Here is a 14,549-nt window from a genome sequence, read left to right as displayed (position 1 = left end):
AGTTCCAAATAACTTTTTTTTTAATATATATTTCTTGTCTCCCAACCTGGGGCTGGAGAACATTTCAATAGCACTTAAGGATGCCTGCTTGAATTATTGGGACCCTCCCTATAGTGTAATGTGGGCTGGAACACTGCTTAAATACTTTTAACATTCATTTTTCTTCTAATGCAGAAATGATGTGCTGTTCTAGGTCTGCAATATACTGAGGGTCAGCAAAGATAATAATAATAGCTTCTACTGGTTTTAAAAGGATTCATCTCCTTATCTCCCTGCTTCTATAAGCTTGCCATATTATGGAGATACTCTCGGGAACATCTATACAATCACAAAAGGATCTATCCCCATTGACTTTTTATTTAATAATAAAATGATTTAATCTGTAATTCACAGCTATTTCAGGGATTCTATTCTCTCCCCATAAAACAAACTGAAACAGAAAATTTTGGGGTTTGTTTGTTTTGTTTTTTTTTTTTTTTCCCAAAAGACCTCCCTAGCAACTTTCTCAAAATCAGCTCATTCTTTTCCTCTTGACTTGAGTATTTCTACCCTGATAACTTTTGTTAATTTCCTTTTCTGTCCATTATTTGATATTTACTGCTTTAGCTGTACTTTACCTGCTGTGTAAACCACTGTTCTTTATTTGATTTCTCTTTTAACAAGCACATGCTAATTTCCTTCTCTCTCCCTCTGTGTCACTGCTTCCCCTTTTCTCTAGCAGAATTCTTAGGGCCAAAAGTTATGCCTTTGCTCCTGAGCATTAGGACATTTTACAGACAGCCCTCCTTCTTCAGACCTATTCATCTTTATCTTTCACTGAACAACAGCTCTGCAAACAGAGTGTGAGACAACACAGCTGAATGATTGATGCTCTCCAAGTCCTGAGTTTCTTTTCCTCGTTTATTCACACAGTCACCCTCCTGAGTTAAGGGTTTCGGTTGGTACCTGCCATGGTGACTAGGAAAACAAGGGTAAGCTGCCAAATCCAGCGACTGTTTTCTTGTTCTCATATTGCATTTCCTTATCGGTTGTGACAATGTGCCACAATTAATGATAGCAGAAATACCTATGTTTGATACCATATGCATCATACTTAGTGGTGATGGATTAGCAATCAAGAAAATTAATTCTGCCTTTACAAAGTAACATCTGAACTTTGAAGTTAGGCAAAAGCTTTATAGGTAGAGCAGATAAAAATTCTCCTGGAAATGGCATAACCGTGTTTCCATTGTACCTACATAATTGGTTCTGGACTGAGCCCAAACAGTACGGTATATTTCTCAAGAAAATGCAAGGATCACTCACTAAAATTTAATTTCTGGTAGCCCTGTGAGTCTCAGGTAACACTGTATGTTTATTGGTGCCCATAAGAAGGAGTCTGATAACAGAATCTGATGCCTTGAACACATTGAGATCTCCTGGATGACCTTGGCTAAATATCTGCAATTATTCTGGGTTTTAATGTATAAAGTTGATTAAAAATATTCCTTAGTTCATTAGTTACTTTTTTGATTGAAATTTGTTAATTAATTTGAAAACTTTCCATATTATAGAGACATCTATGCTTGTACTTGATTGCTAGAATAACAAAAACCCAGGGACGGAAAATGTTATTCTGTCAATCAGGTCATTCTCCTTACTTCATAGTCTATAATATCTTTAGATATGCCCATACAGAAAAAATAAAGCTGGAATTTAAGGCAGTTTTGAACATTGATTTATCTAGGTTTCACCAAACACAGATAATTTGCCTCACTGGAAAATATTATAGAAGCTGTCATTGTGGCCTAAGATTATGTACAATATTTTTGTTTCCAGATACCACTGTGACCTTATCTATTTGAATTTAAATAATCAAGGTTATGACCCTTTTAAGATCCCAAAGCACTCTATAACACATATTAGATATTTTTAATGGGCTGAAACTCCTAGGGAGACCACTGTCCAATCATGACATTGCTGTTGATTCCTAAATTTTTTTTTTTTTTTTTGCTCATTGTGACTCTTTAGTTTCCTGTTGCCTTCCTTTTGATAGAAATTCTGGAATTATTTTTTATCTTATTTCAGACAGGTACATGCTAGATATCAACATTAAAGGCAGTCATTTCTCATTGTCTTTGTTTTTAATACTAAATTAGCAATTTAGGGAGGGAATAGCATACTGAGTTGCCAAAATTTATACATGTTCTTGAGGATGCAAGAGATCTTCCCTGTCCATGGCAGGGGGGTGAGGGGTTGAAAATAGATGAAGTCTAAGGTCCTTACCGTCTCAAACCATTCTAAAATTCTCTCTTCTTATTGTGCATTACAATGATTGTAATAACTTAGTTTCCACTGGTTATAAATGTTGGGGGCTACTTCCTCCAGTTACACCTATAACATGAACCTCAGTTGTTGTATCTTTATTTGGTTATCTCTGTACGGAAAGGAATATCTGTTTATCAGGTAGAGATGGGTAGAAACACATGAACCCAAATGCAGCAAATAAACTGAATGTGCTATATTCAGTATTTTCTTGAACTAAACATGGTTTTCCAAATAAACTGAACTCTGTGCTTGTGTTGGAAGTTCTAGGAAGCAGCAAAAAGAGTTTATATTGTAATAGAGAACTGGTGAGGCTGAGAGGTTTCTCACTGATTAAAATAAATGCCTGAAAATAGAAGACAGAACAAGTGGATGTGATGTTTTGGCAAATGGGAGGGCTCCTCTTCTGTTTCAGATGAGAGTTTGGAATTAGTACTGCATGAAGATATAGTGCCCTTTAGCAAATAGCAACATGAGAATTGAGTGCTTAAATTTTTTTTCATATAGCATGACTTCATGTATGTATATCTTTATTGATTTAATAAAAAAATAATAAAAATATATTTTATTATTTCCACTTCCTCACATTTATTTAGTCAGACATCACTTTTACACAGAAAGACAATGGTGATTAGAAGTTTCTAAAAGAGTTTCCATTCTCCATAAATGCTAATAATTTTAACCTGCTGGAGGGTTGTTTATAGCAGTTTATTTTCGTAACAGTAGTCCCTAAGTCTGGCTCTTAGAAACAGCAGGGCTGATAAACCATGAAAGAGTAATTTACAGAAGACCCTGTAACCTGGATTGCTGGAAAGAAAGAGAAGCAAAGAATTTTAAGAAATGACCACTATTGATTGCCTCATACAGTGGATGGCATTTTGCCTTCATCTTCAGGATAATTGGACAGGGGGATTACAAATCCATAGCAATAGAAGGCTTTCCTTACCAGACAGTTAATGCACTATAAATCAGCTAGTTGGAATAGCTCCTATGTTGTTGCCTATGTTTTCATTCAGCTCATTTGCACTTCAAAGCTGAAGTCGATAATTCAGCTCCAAGTAGGTGTAATTGGGGTATATTTACCTTTTGTAGAATATGAATACAAGCTGAGAAAATCTCTAAATTCATTTGCACAGGACATTACCAGTCAGATCCTGGTACTCAGATACGTGGCCCAGTCTCCAGCTGAAGTCAAGAGGTGAGTTTGGAGCTGCTCATAAATCCCTCAAGGTTTGTGTGCTGTGCCTAAACAATGTTTTCTCACTATTGATGATCAATTGTTTTTGCTGAAGTGGTAAGTATAGTCTTTGTTTTTTAAATACTAAATAAGCAGCCCCTTCTTTTGTCTTATCACTGTCAGGGTGAATGGAGGTAAGTCCACTGGACCCCTTTTGTTCTAGCATCCTACAGAAGGTAGGAGAGAAGACAACTCTAGAAAGGCACAGCTGAGCTTCTCAAATCATAGGTCAATGACTGGTAAAATTCAGCCAGGTTTGAAATCAAGGAAATAGAGTAAATAAGAAAAAGAAAAATAATTTAATCTATTTTTTTTCTTTTTACCTGCAATTTTTTATGGTATTTCTGCCAAACAAAATTCCCATCATAACAGACATGAAAAAATTACTTAATATCCCTATCCTTATGCGCCCTCCACATATTAGATTACCTAGCCTTGTGTAGTACCTGGACAATGTTATACTGCCACACATTGTTTTGTGAGCTCTTTCCTACCTGCATTATGTCTCAGAGCATAGAGAAATATGCATCCTTTTCAGTGCAACTTGCAGCTTTAAATGAAGTGAATGCACATGCAGTTTTATCATTCCCATCTGGCTCCATTTTCTACTGTGATAAAAAAATGGAATTGAGGTTAGGCAGAAATGGTCTGAAGTGTCATCTCCAACAGAAGATGAGGTGGGATTTTTTCCCTCTGTGATGATGCTGTTCAGTATTGGAATGTTTCTCAGGTTTAGGGGATGAGAAAAAAGAATTTATTCCATATTTTATAAATGGGAGATGAAGTTCTTCAGCTCAAGCATCATAACCTTCCCTCAGACCCCAGATCTGCACCAATGGATGTTCACTTCAGCCATTATAGCTGAAGTACAACATGAAGCTCACTTCAGTTCAGCCATTATAGCTGGTACCCAAATATTAGTTTTAAACATTTAAACAACTTGCTCTATTTCCTGGCTTTTAAGGTTTTTGGTTTTTTTTTTTTTTTTTTTTTTTTTTTTTTTCCCAGCAGAGCTATAGCTCCCAGTGTCACAAAATCAAAGTTCAAGCCAACAAACTTGTTTTTCTTACCATATAAGAGATCCTTTTTCAATAATCTTCTGACTGTCCCAAGAGTAAATAAAAAACACCAACACTGAACTTTCATTACTCCAATAAGAACAATCCAGTTTACAATGGAAAGCAATACCACTTATGTCTGGATGTTTCCCTTAAGAAACAAAAAAGGAAAAGTAAAGGAGCCAAATTTTGTGCTAATATGACATCAGCGGGCTAATATGGCATTACTGGACATCCTTGCCTGATGGATACCTAGGAGGGTGATAACCATGGATCAAGGACTCTTATCTAGGCATACAGGCGGAAGCAATTAAACATCTGTGGAAAATACCAAAGCATTAGCAGAAACCAAATGTTATTCTTCTTCATCCACGAAGGGAACCAGTGTCTCTTGAGAAATCAGACTCAAAGTTATTGAGTGTAACAGGATGTAGGTGTCATGCTTAGATATCTCTGTGGAATCTGGTCTTGAAAAGCTACACTGGAAAGTCTCAGGAGTCTGAGTGGCTAAGTAATTATTAATATATAAAAAAAAAGACAACAAATAAATATGAAATGCAGTCATTCATATGTCAAAATTTGCTGTGTTATTTTAAAAATACTCCAATAACTACCAGAGATTGCTAGATTCCTCAAATCTTGGAAGTTATTTTGCTGCATGTGTTTTGTTTGTTTGTTTGTTTTTTCTTCTTGCACATATGCCTACATCATTCCAGGCACAAAGCAACAGACCTGATTGAAAGTGAACTTTATGTGGCTAAATAGCCAGTTTTTCTCAAGTAGGGTCCTAACAGCCCGTTACAGAAAGGGTGAATATGCTGCCATACCTAGAAAATGGATCACCTCCTTCCTAGTTGCATTTGTAAAATATTTTCTTAAAAATCCACTAAAACAACTTCTTAACATTTATGGATCCTTTGTTTGGTTCATTCTCATATTTCCTGTATATTTTTTTTTTGTAGACTACACCTCACATGACACCTCAAAACTTGCTTTTTAAGAAGTGTTTCCATGTATATATGGCACTGTATATTAAGGGATGCTGCTTTAAATCATGCTCTGTGTCTCCCCAGTCCCTTAGGGGACTTTCTCAACCTCCCTGAGAGACTATTTCAAGCCTAATAGGCCTAGGTAATAAGGATCTTCTCCCCAATATCCCACTACAATTTTTCATTTCTTTGCTATGATGATTCACTGGTTGCATGACCATCATTCTAATTATAGTTCCTCATTTTGGTGTTTTCAAACTTTAAATATAGAAAATATCTGGTCAGCCTTCATATTGTCAGACTTTGGCTCAATATATTCTGATGAGGTTGAGGTTTCTGTATAAAATTCCACTGAAATTACCTGTGATTGTCTAAGAGAAGTGCAGACAACTATTTGTGAACCTCAGTAGTCACTAAGAAAGAACACAAAGATCTCTTAAAAAAATTTACTTCCAGTGATATTGCAAAAACTGGTGTAATAAGCACAAGTGCTTATAAGAAACCTTTTCTAAATTAGCTATCCTCCATTTCTAAAAATGAGTAAGTTTTAATCAATCATGTACAGAGCTGTATTAAGTTGTCTGAGCCATCCAGCACTTTTTTTTGTTTTGTTTTAATCCAAAATCTTTAAAATCGCCATTTCATCTACAAAGATATCCTGAGAAGGAAGAATTGTTTGAGGCACTTTGCTGGAAAGCAACCATTTTGACTGAGCTGTCTTTACTGCAGAAATGCAACATTTTATTCTTTTTCCTCTTTTGTTTGAAGAGCATAGATTTGAAAGCTACATTTTAAGAAGCAGGAATATGTTTGTAGAAAGTCTCTTTGTTCCTAAGCATCTGCTAGTACACACACCCAGCTTTTTAAAACTATTTTTTCAGTCTTCTAGAAGAAAACAAAAATAATTGTAAAAAAAAAAAAAAAAAGAAACTACCCCTCCAAACCAAAACCAAACATCTCTTAAATATCTCTTTATCTCTTTAATAATCATTAGAAACATTACACCAGAACTCAGCAATGGATATCTTCAAATAACAGAGACCATATAAAAAGGTAAAAGACTCCTGAGTTACATACTAGACTTGAAGTCAGAAAATCTGGCTTATTGGCTAAACTCTGTTATTGCTTTACTCTGATACCACGGCTATTTAGTCTCCCACATTTAATTCAGTTTGATTATAAGTTCATTGGCCCAGACACAGTTCTTCCATATATAGAGTCCAGCAAGGCTCTGCACTTGGCTAAGGCCACTGGATACTGTTATAATAATCCATTACTCTTTTGAGGTCAGGTTGCGTGACCTCATGGACCTTCCCAGGATCAGCTCAATGAGTAATGATTGCCCCATATCAATCAGCACCAGTTTGCAAGGTTTGTTTTTTTTTTTTTTTTTTAAGAATAAAAGAGGCTAAATTCATAATGAATGTTCTCTGCATAAAATGATGTGACCAGCACTACGCTGATCATTTTTATTGCCTGTCTCTCCAATGTACTGATGGAATCATTACATGTGCAAAACTGTTGCTGGCATTTCCCTTTGCTATCTCTGACAAGCTCTTTTGTGTCTATGCCATTGCTTTTCAGGGATGCACAACCAGTGTTCCCTTTTGTAGCAGGGATGTTTCCAACGCACTCTTTGATGTATCCAGCGATAGTGTCACGCATTCTGACACATCGTACCACTCAGCAATGGAAGCTACTTCTGTCTGTGCTTTTGTCCAAAGCTTTTTGACATTCTCCCTCTTGGTGCTGCTTTGAGAGTTTTTGCTTCAATTTTTCCCATCAGCGTTGCATTTAGTATAGATTTACTGATAGATTTATTTCTGTATTTATTACTTTATTTATTAGATAGATACCATGTTTTTATGCCATGGACAGATGAGAAAGGTGCTCCTATGGCTCACACCTTGCCCAGCTTCCTGCCAGAAATCTGTCCCTGTCCAGGAAACTGACTCACAAAGTGAGGAAGGATAGATGTTTAGAGATTAATTTTAAAGATGTTAACATGTTAAAGATTTTTTTAAAGATGAACAGTCAGTCCGTCTTGTAAACAATGCACTTAGTTTACAGCTTCTCCATAAATCAAGGGTATGTCTTTCCTAGGATCCATTTGAGGACCTGCAAAATCCTCCAGGTAATATAAGTTGCTTAAATGTCTCAGTTAGGTGGCAGAAGAAGTGAAATCAAGAAATTGTTAAAAAAAAAAAAAAAGCATTAATATTTTTATTGTACCAATCAATTATATTTTTTGGATCAGCTTTCTGCAGAAAATCATATGTAAATCAATAGAAAGGGAGGAAAAGGGACAGTGAAGTGATTGAGTAAAACTTTAGTTCAATTATCTGACTTATCCCCAGCTGATCTCTTATGTGGCAGCAGAGTAGATAATTGTCTATTTCTTTTTCTCCAAAACTTACTACCAGCTCACTGTTGTAAGTTTAAACCAGATAAAAAATGAAATGTACTCAGGCAAACATTTCAAAAAGAAGACTGGCTTCTGGATCACATTTCAGAGCAGTGGGAACAGTGTCACAGGTTGCACTTCTTGCCCCATGTTCCTACATGTTGACACAGCCAGGCAACCTGCCACTAAGGTCTGCCTTTTGTGGAGCCATGGATCACTGGGAAAGCCTGTGGATCTCTGTCCAAACAATGGGAGAACACTGTGTCATGTCCAATCCCCAACTGCAGAACAATTTTGTGCCTTTTCCCTGATAAACTGTTAGGTCTCATATGCTGGGAGATAAGAAAACAAAGATTTGTGCTCCAAGTGCCAATAACAGTGTTTTTGTGTGCCTTAAATAGTTCAGGAGAATTGATGGTTGCAAGTAGTAACAAGCAGCCCCTGAGTTTGGTGATCACTGTCCCCAGCAAAGCTAAAGAATGTTGTGGATCTAATGGTTTGTTAAATAGATGAAGGCCATTTCATTCTCAAAGGCATAATTAGGCAGTGCACTGCGTTAAAAGTATGTCTCCAGGCATATTCACACAATGAGCATGGCACAGGGGATGCAAATTGTGGCACCAGAGCTGACCACAACTGCAAGCAATCTTTGCCGTTTCAGCTACTGAAAAAGTGGAATTTATAACTCAGGCTCAGAGTTGTGGTAATGCAACTTCTTGGACACCACCAAATGGGTAGGAGTGGCACTGTGTCAAGTTGAGTGAAGCTGCATACTTTCAAAGCAAAAAAAATAGCTTAGAAAACTGCTTCACCAGAAAGTCTATCCTTTTCTGAGAAACCTGCCCTACCGTTCTCCTGGAATGGTCCTCACTGCCAGCTTGACTCACTGCTAGGCATCCCTCTGTGATCTTGAGCCACAATGTGAGTTAGTTACAGCTACTGATTGTGGTAATTGGTCCTTACTTCAAGCTATAAAGACTTGTGCTATTTTCCTTTCAATAGACTACCCTTATTTAAATCTGGGTATCACCCAAAATTCAGGCAGATTCCAGCAGAACTAAGGGACATATCAGAGGTGTCTGAAGGCTACTTTAAAATGTGTGCAAATGCTGATGGCTTCTCTGAACCACCCCAGGACTCACAGGGTCTCTCCTATTAACCCTGCTCCAGGCATAGAATGGGACAAGGAATAATTGTGCTCTGTATTTAGAAACAATCCTGCTTGTGTAATTTCTGCCACTTGTCCCTCTCGTCCTTTTATCATTCACAGCATTTGCATGAACACAGGATCTTCATTTCAAAGGAGTCCATCTGCTCTGGCTGCTCATTCTCTTCCTGAAGTTATAAACCTCTATTTGCAACAACATAATCCTCTCACCACAGCAACCTGCAGTGAGGTCACAAGTGGAGGATTGTGACTTCAGGTGGGGAAATGAGCAGCAGGAGCAGATGAACTGTTAAGAAGCAGAGATGCCATTTTCATTGCAAATGTCCTTTGCAATAAAGAATGAGGCTAGGAAAAGGCAGCCAAGGGAGGACACTGAAGCAGAAAACCATGCACACAGAAAGCATATTCAAATGCTTTAAACAGTTGCATACGGTGAACTAGCTCTTGGAAGAGCAATATCTTAAGATGTAAAACAATTAGCTATTTCCAGTCATGCTGACAAGTAAAATGAATAAAATAAAAAATTCCAACTCCACCTTAGAAGCTATAACTTTTTTTTCTTTTTTCTTTTCTTTTCTTTTCTTTTCTTTTCTTTTCTTTTCTTTTCTTTTCTTTTCTTTTCTTTTCTTTTCTTTTCTTTTCTTTTTTCTTTTCTTTTCTTTTCTTTTCTTTTCTTTTCTTTTCTTTTCTTTTCTTTTCTTTTCTTTTCTTTTCTTTTCTTTTCTTTTCTTTTCTTTTTCTCTTTTCTTTTCTCTTTTTTTTCTTTTCCTCTTTTCTTTTCTTCTTTTCTTTTCTTTTCTTTTCTTTTTTCTTTTTTTCTTTTCTTTTCTTTTCTTTTCTTTTCTTTTCTTTTCTTTTCTTTTCTTTTCTTTTCTTTTCTTTTCTTTTCTTTTCTTTTCTTTTCTTTTCTTTTCTTTTCTTTCCTTTTCTTTTCTTTTCTTTTCTTTTCTTTTCTTTTCTTTTCTTTTCTTTTCTTTTCTTTTCTTTTCTTTTCTTTTCTTTTCTTTTCTTTTCTTTTCCTTTTCCTTTTCCTTTTCCTTTTCCTTTTCCTTTTCCTTTTCCTTTTTTTTCCTTTTCCTCTTTTTTCCCATTTTTATCTTTTTTCTTTTTTCCTTTTTTTTTTCCTTTCTTTTTTCGCACTTTCTCTCTCTTCCTCTCCCTTCTACTCCCCTCCCCTCTTTTATTTTCCCTTTCTGTTCCCCAGTTTATCCTTTTCCCTTTTCTTTTTTTTTTTTCTTTTTATTCCTCCCCCTCTCCCTTCCCCCTTATCCCTTTTCTTTTTCCTTTTTCTCTTTTTCCCTTTTCCCTTTTCTCCCATTTTTCCCCTTTTTTCCCCTTTTCCTTTTTCCTTCCCATTTCTTTTTCCATTTCCCTTCCCAGGGAAAGGCAGCTGATGGACAGCTCTAGAGAATGAAATCCTCCCAGTCCTATATCAGCAATTTGATTAAGAGCTGCAGAAGCCCAGGCTTTTCCCTCACTGTCATCCAAATGGCCTTGCACTGGGAACAATGAATGCACACACTGGCCCTGGCAGACCCCACAATGCCGAATTTTCCTGTAGGGGACCAGTCAGGAATCACTGCCTAAACTGTCAACATGAAAAAAAATCAGCAGAGATCACCCCTGTGACTGACACAGCCCTCCAGCCTCCAGGGAAATACTGAACTGCTTTTGTGTTTCACTTAAAAACAAGGGAAGATGATCCATGACATTCAGGCACCTGAATGTGTTCCCTGGAAAGTTTACTTCACCCTGTCCTGGTATGAGGTGCAGAGCAAAGCCCTTGTCACAGTCCTGGGTGTGGCAGCCTGGAGGAGAAAGGCTGCAAGGCTGCATCAGGGAACATCCCATCGGGAAGTGGCTCCGCCTGTTTTCACTTGGAAGAAGAGGAAGAAGAGTGGGCCAGGAAACTTATCACATTTTTGCCCTGACTAGTTTGAATGCAGGATACATGACCCTCGGTGAGGTAATACACTGCCTCTACCTCACCCTGCCCATATGAGTCCTGACACACTTCCTGACAGGAGAAGGTGACATGACTGACATTCAGGGCTACAAGGCTGCTGGGCTGTATCTCTAGTTAAAATTGAATCTTGTATATTGCTCCCTGACAGTACCGCCAGACTCCTGATAATTATTTGGAGGCTGTATTATTTGGATTTTATTTTGTCTTTTGAAGAGAAAGGTTGGTCAGATTTATTGTTCATCACTGGTTGCAAATTAAAGGAGACTTAACTTTTTTTCGTCTTCAATGACTAATGCAGCAGTCAAATCTTTGGGATTTTTTTGTTTTTCTTATTAGTAAAAATGGTCTGTAAAGGTGGTAAGGGAGAAATTTTATGTCAACTTGCTTTTCAAAAATCCACTGCCACTGAACAAAGGACATTTTTGAGTTACCCATCGATTGTTAGCTTGCTTGTTGCCATGATATAAGGAAGAGGAAAATGCTACACAGATGCCACAATCTATAACAACATGAGTAACAGAAAGATTTTAGACAGAGGGAAGGGAAGGTCAACTTCGCTTAAGCAAACAGCCAAGGCAAAGAAATGGGTTTAAACTTTACTTTAAGACCTGATGTGTTATTGCATTTGGGGTCATTTCCATTGTGTGATGGGTTCTGCATATCTATCTATCTATCTATCTATCTATCTATCATCTATATCTATATCTATCTATCTATCGTACTTACATGATATAAAAGAAAATTTCTTATGAGAAACACATCTGATTAACATTTTAGGTGTCATGTTGCCCATCTTTGTAGGTATGAATTTGCAAGGTTTGAGAAGGAAAGAACTTTGGCCCAAGCCATTTGGATTAAATAGTGGAAAAGGTTGGGAAAATATTCTCAAATGAACTGTTCAAATGTTTGAGACCATGAGGTAGAAAGGATAGTAGAAACTGATGAGCCTTGATTTTGCTTGTTGTACGTGTTTAACCTAGTATTAGCATCTGGAACTTAACACATCTGCAAGTGAAATCCACATTTGTTTAAGAGGTAAATAATGGATTTTTTTTTTTTTCTTGACTAGAGCTGTCCACATATGCTAGTATAGGCAATGCTCCAGTGGTGTATGTTTCAAAGCTTGCAGTGATGGGCAATACACATTAAAGAGCAGGAAATACTGAGTTTAAAGAGCAGCCTGAAGTCCTGGAAACATCCACAGAGGTAGATTTGATCCCTTTATGACCCTCGAGTGAGTTAAATGAGAAATAAAGGAAGGAGAAATTACTCATTAGAGAAGCCACCATGAAAAAAAGCCTACTTTTATTATAAAATATCCATATGAAGCTTGTAGAAGCATTTGTCCAATATATGGAAGTTCCAAATAAATGACAAAGAAGGAATGTGAAAAACTTCCTCTTGGCCCCAGTATTTAAAAAAAAAAAAAACAAAACCAAAACCAAAGCAGCTCAAATAGATGTGAACGCCTACGAACAAAAAACGAAACTCAAAATATCAATTGTCTTGCCATGATTGAACAAGAAATATATCACATAAATACTTTTCAAGATCTTTCCTCTTGTCTTGTGCCCTTGCAGAAAGTGTCTTTCTTATTATTACCTTTCTTATTAATTTCAAGATAAAGAACCTTTATCTTTGGGAAATCTTTTCTTCCCATCCAAAAATCTACATTACTTTGCAATATAAATTTGATATGTTTAGAAATGGAAATGAAAAAGCATTGTCCAGGTGTCACAAAACTATGTCTGATGTCCTGGTCCCTGGAAAAGAACCCCAAGACATGGAAAAATGTTTTTCCTTTTTATTTTTTTTAATTTTTTCTTTTTTTTTTTTTTTTTTTAATGGCAAGGAGTTGGCCTTTCCAATGCAAGTTTTCTTTGTTTTGTTGGTAGAGGCTTGTTCTTTTTTTTTTCCATGTGCATACAGCAATTAAATCATTATTGATAGTGACATTTGAATGCTGTATCTCTTTTCCTCAGCTGGAACAGTGCTGTCATTTCTTCCTGTGGATAGTTCACAAAAAAATGTTGAAAACCATGTAAACTTTCACATTTTCTTTGCCACTAAGTCTCCAAGACTCATGAACACACATGCACATTCTTCTTTTATAATGAAGCTAGTTTGTTCACTCACACAACAGTGAATTACCAAAATCAACATAATCTGAGGCACAAAGCAATAAGTTAGCAAGACATTTTCTTCTGTCTTGGAAGGAATTTTTTTTCCTTTTATTTTTGCATGGACACTTCTAAGAAGTAATTGATTTCTTGTTTTTTTAGTGTCTGTTCCATGAGTATAAATGAATGTCAGTACATACTTATATAATTTTATGCCCAACAGTACACAGACACCTTTTACATCCATGGAAAAGGCACCTTCTACCCACACAAATGAAAAATGTAGTTCATTGTGTGCAGAATTATTTCTTGAAACCCAGGAATATTTCACTGGTAGAAATAGAAGCTGTTTTGCTAAAAATGTTTCAAAACATGAAAATAAGCACATGAAGTTGATCTGGAAACACTGTTAGAAGAGTTAGGTTCATAATTTCATTTTCTGTCCAAAAGTGGTTATGTATTTTTGAAAATCCTATTAGGTGCCTCCCTGCACCTCTGTAGCCTAAACACAGCTGTAAATCTGACTGTCAAGCCATTCATGTAGGAATCTGGAAAATTTCCATTGTGTAATTTCTTCCACTCCAACCCATGAAAGTCCCTAAATTTGCCATGGACACAGATTAAACAAATCTCAGATTTTATGCCGGATTTAGGTGATACTTCAAGACAAAAAAAAATATTTTTAGGAGAAAATAAACAAACAAACAAACACAAAAAACCACAACCCCCCCCCCCCACAAAGAAAAAAAACAAAACACAAAGCAAATAAACACCCCATACAACCCAAAAAAGATTAAATTGAAGTTTAACTGAAAATATTTCTTATAAATGCATATCTGTCTTCTCATGCACCTCTTAATAATCTCTTTTTAACTACCTGATGTAGCGATGATAAAATATTCAGGACACAGGTTTTATAAAATAGGATAATAAAGGAAGTGAGAATGCACTATTTGGCCCTTCAAGGGAGGAGCAACCATGCAAATTCACCTGTTAGGAGAAATAAGAAAACCAGTGCTGATTTTATTAACGTCTCATATTCAGTAAAATCTTCAGTCAGAGCTTATCTCTTGTCAGAAAGCCCAACAACATGCCACAAAACTGTGGGAAACCAGGTATCACATGCTCCTTCAACAGGGGATGATATGTTTTTCCTCTGTCTGAGGTTGTTCAAGATTGTTTCCTGATGTTTTCTGAGCAGACAGGGCAGTTATAATCAATTTTCTTTCTCCTCTGCTTCTGTTCTGTAGAAGAAGGTTCTGCAAGGGTCCTATTGAGTAGGAATGTTTAAAAAATATAACTG

At 36.4% G+C, this 14,549-nt stretch overlaps 2 long non-coding RNA genes across 3 annotated transcripts; one reads left to right on the top strand and one right to left on the bottom strand.

Annotated features, from left to right (window-relative positions):
- Positions 1-2,805: 2,805 nt before the first annotated feature.
- LOC137464582 (uncharacterized) lies at positions 2,806-9,367 on the bottom strand. 2 transcript variants are annotated; one of them, XR_010994291.1, is made up of 4 exons: positions 9,215-9,367; positions 4,036-4,149; positions 3,388-3,549; positions 2,806-3,111 (listed from the first exon to the last, which is right to left on the bottom strand). It is a non-coding gene; the product is annotated as an uncharacterized lncRNA (long non-coding RNA). The 2 variants fall into 2 exon arrangements; XR_010994290.1 differs by having other exon boundaries at positions 3,388-3,489.
- Positions 9,368-11,085: 1,718 nt separating this feature from the next.
- Positions 11,086-12,520, top strand: LOC137465472 (uncharacterized). Its single transcript, XR_010994663.1, has 2 exons — positions 11,086-11,739; positions 12,198-12,520. It is a non-coding gene; the product is annotated as an uncharacterized lncRNA (long non-coding RNA).
- Positions 12,521-14,549: the final 2,029 nt, after the last annotated feature.

This window comes from Anomalospiza imberbis, chromosome Z (assembly GCF_031753505.1).
Source record: "Anomalospiza imberbis isolate Cuckoo-Finch-1a 21T00152 chromosome Z, ASM3175350v1, whole genome shotgun sequence".
Classification (NCBI taxonomy): Eukaryota; Metazoa; Chordata; class Aves; order Passeriformes; family Viduidae; genus Anomalospiza; species Anomalospiza imberbis.
This window is presented reverse-complemented; position numbering and strand designations above follow the sequence as displayed.